We start from the raw sequence: 10,575 nt of genomic DNA on the forward strand, positions 1-10,575 counted from the left end.
TACTGGGGGTGAATTTAATCCATGGCAGAGTACCTTATACCCCATACTTAATTTGTAATGAAAGAGGTGCCAGGGCTCCAGAATTTTTTTTTTTTTTAAACTTTCATAATGGATGTGACAAGCCCAGAGGTGCTGGGGTTACGAACTGCCAAGAATAGAGGTGCCGGGGCTCAGCCTTGCCCTGGCACAAATTAAGCACTGCTTACCTCTGATGATCCCAGAATTAAAAGGGATGAGAATGCCAAAGCGATCTAAGGGAATTTGGTGCCCAGCTCCCTCCGACTTTCAACAGGAATTGGATGCCTCAGTCCCTTGTGCCATTTTGGACACCCCAGTCTCAATTCATATGGTTGCACCGCTCACCCCTGGAGTTGCTATTTCTCCTCCATTTTACAGATGGGGAAACTGAGGCACAGAACAATTAAGTGATTTGTTCAGGGCAGGGGAGTGGGTATATCACAGCAAGTTGGCAGCAGGGCTGGGAAAGGAAGCCAGGAGCCCTGAGTATTTCATGGCCCATATGCTGGGTAACATGAAAGGACTCCAAGTTTGTAAAACTAAATTGGCTCTTTATCAAGAGGGTTATTTACAGAGATGCTTCAATTGCAGCCATGTGCACATACAGTGCCTTCCAGGTGCCTCCTCTAAACGCTTCCCTTCTGCGACCTGTGCCCGTCCCTCCAAGTTCCAGGTAGATTGCTTCCCTGAATCCCAGTCTTCTGATTTGACCAGAAGACCTCATTCCCTCTTTCATCTTGAGTTGACCTCCAGTGAAAACACAGCAAAAAATCTGCAGCTAGAATTATCCTCCAGAATGTAACTATCAGCATCATTATATGGTGAAGCAAAAGCATCCAAGCGGTGAATAGAAATTTGGAGCACTGAGCAAGGAAGCCCATATACCACAATTCACAGTTTGCAACTTATTAGCCTCATCCTCATTTCTAATGAACAGTCTATACGGTCAGAGTGGACTCACCGCTGGCAGCTGAGTGTGGTGTAGCTGGTTCTCCTCGCCGAGCGCCCCAGCCAAGAGCCACTCTGGCCCTGCGCGTGGTCTGCCTCGTCTTATGGCTTAGCTGTGGGCCAGGTCCCTTATAGCTCCCCCCGCTTTTGGGGTAACAGAGTGCCAGCAATAGCTGTCCAGTGTCCTTACATCAGGTCTTCAGCCCCTGACCCTGGGCCCCATAGCCCAGAGACAAGAGATTATAAGGACTTTCTACAGTCTCCTTATATCATGACAGCTTCACACCACCTTCCCCAGTGGTGGATAGGGGAACCCAGGCGCTCCCTCACCTCCAGAGTCCAGCCCTGTAGCGAGTCGGCTGGGCCTGTCTCGTCAGATCACCCGCTGCTGCCTCTCTGGGCTTCTTCCTGCCTCAGCCTAACCAGAGATTTCTCAGCCCATTCCTAGGCCCACTGCGCCTCACTATTCTCCTCAGCCCGCTCCCTTCCCAGGCTGCTGGAGGCTCACCCTTCGTTCGGGGCTGGGTCTCACAGGGCTTCCCCTAGAGCAGGGGTAGGCAAACTACGGCCCACCAGCCGTTTTAATCCAGCCCTCGAGCTCCCGCTGCGGAGCGGAGTCCGGGGCTTGCCCAGCTCCAGCCGGGGCGCAGGGTCGGGGGCCGCTCCACGCAGGTCCCGGAAGCAGTGGGAGAGGCAGCCAGGGGCATCTGCTCTGCACGCTGCCCGCACCCCAAGCACCACCCCTGCAGCTCCCATTAGCCGGGAGCTGCAGGGGCGGTGCCTGAAGACAGGGCGGCGTGCAGAGCCGCCAGAACGCACCTTGCGTAGGAGCCGGAGAAGGGACGTGTCATTGCTTCCAGGAGCCACTTGACGTAAGCGCTGCCCGGAGCCTGCGCCCCTGAGCCTCTCCCTATGCCCCAACCCCTGATCCTTCTCCTGCCCTCTGAACCCCTCAATCCCAGCCCAGAGCACCCTCCTGCATCCCAAACCCCTCACCCCCACCCCAGTGCCAGCACCTCCAGCCAGAGCCCTCACTCCCCCACCCCCGGCACCTCTGTCCCTCATCCCTCTCCCCCACCCCAGATCCCCCTCCTGCACCCTGAACTCCTCATTTCTGGCCAGAGCCCACACCCCCAACCAAAGCCCTCACCCCCTCCCGCACCCCAGCCCCAATTGCATGAGCATCCATGGCCTGCCATACAATTTCTATTCTCAGATGTGGCCCTTGGGCCAGAAGGTTTGCCCACCCCTGCCCTAGAGTCCCATCCCCCAAACAAAAACATCAACTGAAACCACTTCCGCCTTCTTTAGGCTTGAGCTTTCACCCCTTTTCCATTCCCCCAGTGTGCCACTCCGCACTTGAGTGCCTCCCTGGAGGCTAGAGTCCTACCCTTTTGTCAAGGCTCACCCCCAGAGCTTGCCCCAACCCCAAAGCTTCTCCCTGTCTCTCTTCCTCTCACTATTAACAAGAGAAGAATTTCAGAACTCCTCCCCTGCCTCCATACAACCTACTCCTACTCTGGGCTTCCTAGTACGCACCCAACTCCTTCCCCAGCTGGGACTCCCCTGCCCCCCACTCCCCTTTAATTGGGCTTGGCCCATTCTCCAAATGCAACCAGGTGCATTAATTAAGCTATCCAGCTCCCTTACCCTTTCAGAGCCAGTGGGGATTTATACACCCCCCCCCACATATCTCTATCTCTATATAGAGTAGTGGGGCTCAAACTTTTTTTTACTGGCGACCCCTTTCACACAGCAAGACTCTGAGTGCATGACCCCCCCATGTAATTACCTCATGACTCCCTGAGGGGTCCCGACCCCCAGTCTGAGAACCCCTCATATAGAGATATGTAGGCATACAGAGACAGATATAAAAGAAAATGTTATAGCCGTGTTCAGACACGCCTCAGTTTGAATGTAGTTAGAGGGCATTAATTTGCACTTATAGGCTTTGGTGACATCAGATGAGATGCCTAACGCCACGTGAAGTGTCAATTAATACAGGATCATTCACACTTTTGTCTTGACGTATTATTTACAAGCCCTGAATGAAAAGGATCCATTGCTCATAGAAAGAGAACACCTGACAAGAATGCAAGGCCATTGCCAAAATGGGGGGCCTGCTGGGGGAGCAAGGTTTTATGCCCCTCCCAGGCTGGCTTGCTCTTTGTGGCAAGTGGGTTCAGCCTTGCCTGTGACCAGACATCTATCCATCAGCTGAGTATGATGAGTCATTACAGTGACTGACCCCAGCCCTGAGAGGGATCCATGGGAGGGCGACTGACAGAGCTGTGAACTCTGGGGAGGTGACGTGGAACCGAGGAGCTGTCTGCCTGTGATCCACCCAGAAGGAGCAGGCAGATCCCTGACAAAAGCTGTCTGAGGAGTCTGAGGAGGGGATGCAATGGGGGGGAACCTGCAGGGAGGAAGCAGTTGTAGGAGAAGCTCTGCAGGGCCTGAGAATGGTGGCCAAGAAGCAGGGGACTTCAGGCCGTCCAGGTCAAGTCCCCTTGTCCCTACCCCAGAGGATGCTGCATCAAACTCACCCCTGTGCAGAGAAGAGCGGGGGCTACACTGTGACCAGTTTTCATGCTGAGCTTTGCAGACTGGATTAAATGCAGTTTTGCTGTGTAGGTAGCGACTCCCCCCTGCCCTCAGTTGGCAGACAGGAGCAGGAGACAGGTTTAAATCACATCTGAGGGAAGAGGAAAGCATCCATCAAATAAGACATGAAGACGCTATTTACTATTGTTCTCCAGTTACAGGTACTTTCTAGTCATGTCAGCCCTCCTCGGGCCTTTTCCCTAGAGACGGTTGCCAGCGTTGTCTCTTAGCCTTAATTAAAGGTGTGGACGCAGCGCTTTGTGGTTTCTTAAGCTACCCCCGACCACTCTCAGCTGGGACCAGAGCAAAATGCCTGCTCTTTGAAAGGACCACAACAAAGGATGTACAGCGACTTTGAAATCTACAATGCATCGTCACCTAGAATAACTAATGTTGAAACGTTTGCTGGTAAACAGTGCAGAGCTGGAGTTTTCCCGGCTTCTTGGTGCATTGTGGACCTGGAGCACAGAGAAGACAGGAGTTCTGGGTCCCTATTAGAGAAACTGCGGCAGCTAGGGACACCACTTAGAAGACATAAGTTCTGTTTTCCTTCTGTGTCCTCTCTGGCGGGGGAAAGCAAAGGGTGGTTGTTATGTTTTGTCCATAATAATAATCCTCAGCACCCATGTAAATTGCTTTTTATCCTGAGATCTCAAAACACTTTGCAAAGGTGGGCAAGTATGCTGCATTATCCCAGCTTTGGGGATGGGGAAACTGAGGCAAGGAGTGAGGTAAAAGGGACCTTGTGTCTGAAAATGTTTTAAGTGCAGTTACAAATAACAACTCTAGTGACTGGAAATGAAAGGAAATGAAATTAGAGGGGAAAAAGAGGTTTTTTTCTTTCTTTATTTTTTTTCACTCTGTTCTACTCCCTGCAGATCTCCCCTTCTCACATGTGGGACAAATACGATGTTTACCCAAGAAGCATTTGATCACTATAGGAATACAGGTTTCAGAGTAGCAGCCGTGTTAGTCTGCATTCGCAAAAAGAACAGGAGGACTTGTGGCACCTTAGAGACTAACCAATTTATTTGAGCATAAGCTTTCGTGAGCTACAGCTCACTTCATCGGATGCATTCAGTGGAAAATACGGTGAGGAGATTTATATGCACACAGAACATGAAACAATGGGTGTTATCATACACACTGTAAGGAGAGGTTTCAGAGTAACAGCCGTGTTAGTCTGTATTCGCAAAAAGAAAAGGAGTACTTGTGGCACCTTAGAGACTAACCAATTTATTTGAGCATGAGCTTTCGTGAGCTACAGCTCACTTCATCAGATGCATACCGTGGAAACTGCAGCAGACTTTATATATACACAGAGAATATGAAACAATACCTCCTCCCACCCCACTGTCCTGCTGGTAATAGCTTATCTAAAAGCCATTTCCAGCACAAATCCAGGTTTTCTCACCCTCCACCCCCCCACACAAATTCACTCTCCTGCTGGTGATAGCCCATCCAAAGTGACAACTCTTTACACAATGTGCATGATAATGAAGTTAGGCCATTTCCTGCACAAATCCAGGTTCTCTCACTCCCTCACCCCCCTCCAAAAACCCACCCCCATACACACACAAACTCACTCTCCTGCTGGTAATAGCTCATCCAAACTGGCCACTCTCCAAGTTTAAATCCAAGTTAAACCAGAACATCGGGGGGGGGGGGGGGGTAGGAAAAAACAAGAGGAAATAGGCTACCTTGCATAATGACTTAGCCACTCCCAGTCTCTATTTAAGCCTAAATTAATAGTATCCAATTTGCAAATGAATTCCAATTCAGCAGTTTCTCGCTGGAGTCTGGATTTGAAGTTTTTTTGTTTTAAGATAGCGACCTTCATGTCTGTGATTGCGTGACCAGAGAGATTGAAGTGTTCTCCGACTGGTTTATGAATGTTATAATTCTTGACATCTGATTTGTGTCCATTTATTCTTTTACGTAGAGACTGTCCAGTTTGACCAATGTACATGGCAGAGGGGCATTGCTGGCACATGATGGCATAAATCACATTGGTGGATGTGCAGGTGAACGAGCCTCTGATAGTGTGGCTGATGTTATTAGGCCCTGTGATGGTGTCCCCTGAATAGATATGTGGGCACAATTGGCAACGGGCTTTGTTGCAAGGATAAGTTCCTGGGTTAGTGGTTCTGTTGTGTGGTATGTGGTTGTTGGTGAGTATTTGCTTCAGGTTGCGGGGCTGTCTGTAGGCAAGGACTGGCCTGTCTCCCAAGATTTGTGAGAGTGTTGGGTCATCCTTTAGGATGGAGAGTGATCACTTAAGATGAGCTATTACCAGCAGGAAAGGTGGGGGGGAGAAAACCTTTTGTAGTGATAATCAAGGTGGGCCATTGCCAGCAGTTAACAAGAACGTCTGAGGAACAGTGGGGGGAGGGGGGGAATAAACATGGGGAAATAGTTTTACTTTGTGTAATGACCCATCTGCTCCCAGTCTCTATTCAAGCCTAAGTTAATTGTATCCAGTTTGCAAATTAATTCCAATTCAGCAGTCTCTCATTGGTGTCTGTTTTTGAAGTCTTTTTGTTGTAATATTGCGACGTTTAGGTCTGTAATCGAGTGACCAGAGAGATTGAAGTGTTCTCCGATTGGTTTATGAATGTTATGATTCTGTCCTACAAGGCTGCACACACAAACCCACTCTCCTGTTGGTAATAACTTATCTAAAGTGAAAAAAGAAAAGGAGGATTTGTGGCACCTTAGAGACTAACCAATTTATTTGAGCATGAGCTTTCGTGAGCTACAGCTCACTTCATCAGACAGCTCACTGCATCTGATGAAGTGAGCTGTAGCTCACGAAAGCTCATGCTCAAATAAATTGGTTAGTCTCTCAGGTGCCACAAGTCCTCCTTTTCTTTTTGCGAATACAGACTAACACGGCTGTTACTCTGAAACTTATCTAAAGTGACCACTCTCCTTACAATGTGTATGATAATCAAGGTGGGCCATTTCCAGCACAAATCCAGGGTTTAATTATCATACACATTGTAAGGAGAGTGGTCACTTTAGATAAGCTATTACCAACAGGAGAGTGGGGTTGGGTGGGGGGGGGGAAGAGAAAACCTTGATTTGTTCTGGAAATGGCCCAACTTGATTATCATACACATTATAAGGAGAGGTTTCAGAGTAACAGCTGTGTTAGTCTGTCTTCGCAATAAGAACAGGAGGACTTCTGAAGTGAGCTGTAGCTCACGAAAGCTCATGCTCAAATAAATTGGCTAGTTTCTAAGGTGCCACAAGTCCTCCTTTTCTTATTGTAAGGAGAGTGATCACTTTAGATAAGCTATTACCAGCAGGAGAGTGGGGTGGGGGGAGGTATTTTTTCATGCTTTGTGTGTGTAAAAAGATCTTGTACACTTTCCACAGTATGCATCCGATGAAGTGAGCTGTAGCTCACGAAAGCTTATGCTCAAATAAATTGGTTAGTCTCTAAGGTGCCACAAGTACTCCTTTTCTTTTTGCGAATACAGACTAACACGGCTGTTACTCTGAAACCTAGCATTATGTAACAATCTCTCAGCTGTTTTCACAGCTGATTCGACCTTACCACCACACTGTGAGTATCCTGGGATGAAGGTGTCCTGGTCAAACTCTCATCTGCATGCACATTCCTTGAATGCATCCGTTGTTGGTAAATACAGTGCCTGGGAGCGCCATATCTTGCAGCGTGGCCCTCACTTTGACAAACACTGACTTGCTTCTTGTATCAGACAAGGCATTGACCTCCCAAATGCTTGAGCAGTAGCGCATTATCATCAAGCGCTGCTTTTCCTTGAAAGCAAATAAGCCCACTCCCTCCTTTACCCATGGTTGGGTGGGTAGCTAATGTGGTTATCACATGACCGGCAAGAATTTGGAGGGTGTAAAGCCACACTTGCCCCAACCCCAGGGTTGCGCCTCCTGGAGGTACAGCAGAGAATTGTACCTACTGTAATAAATTCCAGTCACCAAGGATTTCAGGTTTCAGAGTAGCAGCCGTGTTAGTCTGTATTCGCAAAAAGAAAAGGAGGACTTGTGGCACCTTAGAGACTAACCAATTTATTTGAGCATAAGCTTTCATGAGCTACAGCTCAAATAAATTTGTTAGTCTCTAAGGTGCCACAAGTACTCCTGTTCTTTTCAAGGATTTCAGGTTGTTACACAGCTGCAGAACAGCAGAACTCAAATGCTCTGGCTCCAAAAGCCCAGGATTCTGCCACAGAAGCTAAAGAATTGCAGTTACCAGTATGAGGCCTATGGCACGCGGCTGAGCAGTTCTGGTCTCATGCAGTAGGGGGCAGTGATATACCCCCTCCCCCTAAGTTGATTACAATATGATAATGCTGATAACTGTATTTATCTTTTTAAAAATTAAAGTTCCAAGTATTTCTGACAACAACTTTCTCCATTTGGAACAGAGAGAGTGACCTGCCCTGTCCCTGCAGTCCTCTGTATTCTGCCTAACCTGCACATGCACTAGTATTTTAATAGGTATTTTAATAGGTCAAGAGATCTTTGCTGGGTGCTTCTAATGCAAATCGATAGAAATTACATGGTGAGCATGTAGAGCATCAAATCAGTGTGCAAATTAGTGTGCAGGAGAATGAGTGCAGAGAGGCGGCTTGTCTCGCCATTCAAGCTCAGAACCCCAGGAGAGCTGGGATCTATTCCCCGACCCTGCCTCAGTTTCCCCAACCATAAAACGGGGATGATGACACTGACCCACCACTGGAAAGAGTTTGAGATCCATAGATTCAAGGGGCTGTATAAAGGCTTAATCCTGCAAGAGGATGAGCATTCTGGCCCAATCCAGCAAAGAATTTAAAGCATGTGCTTAACTTTAAACACCTGAGTAGCTCTGTTGAAGAGAATAGATCTTCGTAAGCACTTAAGGTTCAGCGCATACTCAAGGGCTTTGCTGGACAGGGCCAGAGTGCTGGGTGCCTTACAGCCTTGGGCTGCAAATGGACGGTGGAGTGGACAGATGGTCTGGTTCGCACCACCACTACTAGGATTTTGTGAGTCCCTGAGAAGTTCTCCCATGGCTGATGCTTATGTCATCACAGCATGTGTTAAAACAGTGTGCGAGGATGCCGCACAGTTGCGTCGTGGCACAGCATCATCACAAACTGATGCCGCATCGCAACGCAGCATGCACTGCACGCGCTTTTTGCATGGCCCTTGAATTTTGCAGTGACCTCAGCTTGGAGGGCGGAAGCAGAAGAATCATAATTTTTCTGTGGATTGCAGAACTGGTGGCAAGGGGGAGTGGGCATTGCAAGTCACTAAGGCTCTGGCAGCAAGCAGATTATACATTTAGGCAAATAGCAGAATACAGATTATATGGTTAGTGTGCAGACAGTGTCTAGTTTATCAGTTGATTCGGATTCTTAGGGGCATGAGGGAAATCAGGTTAGTACACTGAGGACAGTGGGCAGATTAGCATGCAGATCACACCCGAGCAGCGGGTAGGTAGCCTAGTGATTATAGCTCTCTGGGGAGTTTGCTTGGGCGCAAGTGCCTCACCTGCTTTCCTTAAGTTTGAAAAAGATTCTAGCCCTGATTCTATGGCCCTGTACCTTACGCATGCCTTTACCCCAGGGCAAAGTGAGTGTAAAGGAAATCGGATTGGTAATATCTTCCACCCGCTTTGCACATCGCTTGCATTGGCGTACACGAGCAGACAAAGTACAGAGGAACCGAGAATCGAGCCCTCTGCATTATCACACCAAGACAGCATGATAGACCTGCTTTAGTAAGGTCTCTCCAGGCTTACAAGCCAGCACTAAAACGTCACCCAGGGTAGGTCCACAGTGCAATTAAACAGCTACTAAAATCTACTTTCTTACAAAATCAGATCTAAAAATACAAAAGTGTCACAGTGCTGAAAAATGGCCGCCTTGCTCATTTTTACCATATAATTATAAAATAAATCAATGGGAACATGAATATCATACTTATTTTCAGTATAAAGAAGTCATTGTCTGGAAGACATTTTAGTTCATACTGACTTCACTGGTGCTTTTTATGTCACCTGTTGTACAGCTAGGCAAATAGCTCGATGAGTTGATGGACCCCCTGGAAGACCTCTGTGTACCCGCAGGGGTACACGTACCCCTGGTTGAGAACCACGGCCTTAAGGGACTGGGGTTTCTCCAAACAGCATGCTGGCGTGAGCTGCTCAACCAGCGCCAACGTTCTAAAACCAGCTGTGTTGGCAGCCCTTGTAAGCTGTGGCTCATGCAGGACCTTGAGCTCCGAACCTGGGAGGGGAACGGTCTTCGGAGCCTGACATCAAAGTACAGCACCGTCTATACGGCTGTGTTTAGAGCGTTTGCCCGAGCCCCGCTAGTTCGAGTCTGTCCGTTCAGGCTCCAAAATGCCGTGTAGACGTACCCCCTTGAGTCCCAACCCAGTTTTCCAGGAGCCGGCAAACTCCTGGGGGGCGGGAGGTTACGCGAATGTCTGTGGAGTTTCTAAAGGAAAATAGCTGTGTGAGCTGGTGCTATCGGGAAATTAACAAAGAAGTCACTCCTAACAAGGGCCTGATCCTCTGAGGAGCTGAGTGCTCTCAAATCCCCCTGGTTTCACTGGGAGATGAGGGTGCTGAGTGCTTTGCAGAGTCAAGCCTGATGTCGTCTCTGCATACTGGTTCCACTGAAATCAAGGGGGAGTTTGGCTGCTGAATTCCAGGGCAGCGGGATTGGGGCTGCAATGCCAAAAGCTGGGCCTACCCACAGTGATTCCATTGGCACTGTGCATCCCAACGAGCACCACGCCCTGTGCTAAATGGGGTATTTTTCATACTTCCTGATAGATTCCTTTATTGCAGTCGCTCGATGATATGTAAACCATCACCATAGTGACTCAGTCACGAAGGCATTTACTCTCACAGCAGCCCAATCAGGCAGGGAAGTACCATTAACCTCACTTTACACATGGGAAAACTCAGACACAGAGGGATTAAGTCCCAGATCCTCAGAGGGATTAGGCGCCTAACTCCCATTGTGA

Source organism: Eretmochelys imbricata, chromosome 25 (genome assembly GCF_965152235.1).
Source record: "Eretmochelys imbricata isolate rEreImb1 chromosome 25, rEreImb1.hap1, whole genome shotgun sequence".
NCBI classification, from domain to species: domain Eukaryota; kingdom Metazoa; phylum Chordata; order Testudines; family Cheloniidae; genus Eretmochelys; species Eretmochelys imbricata.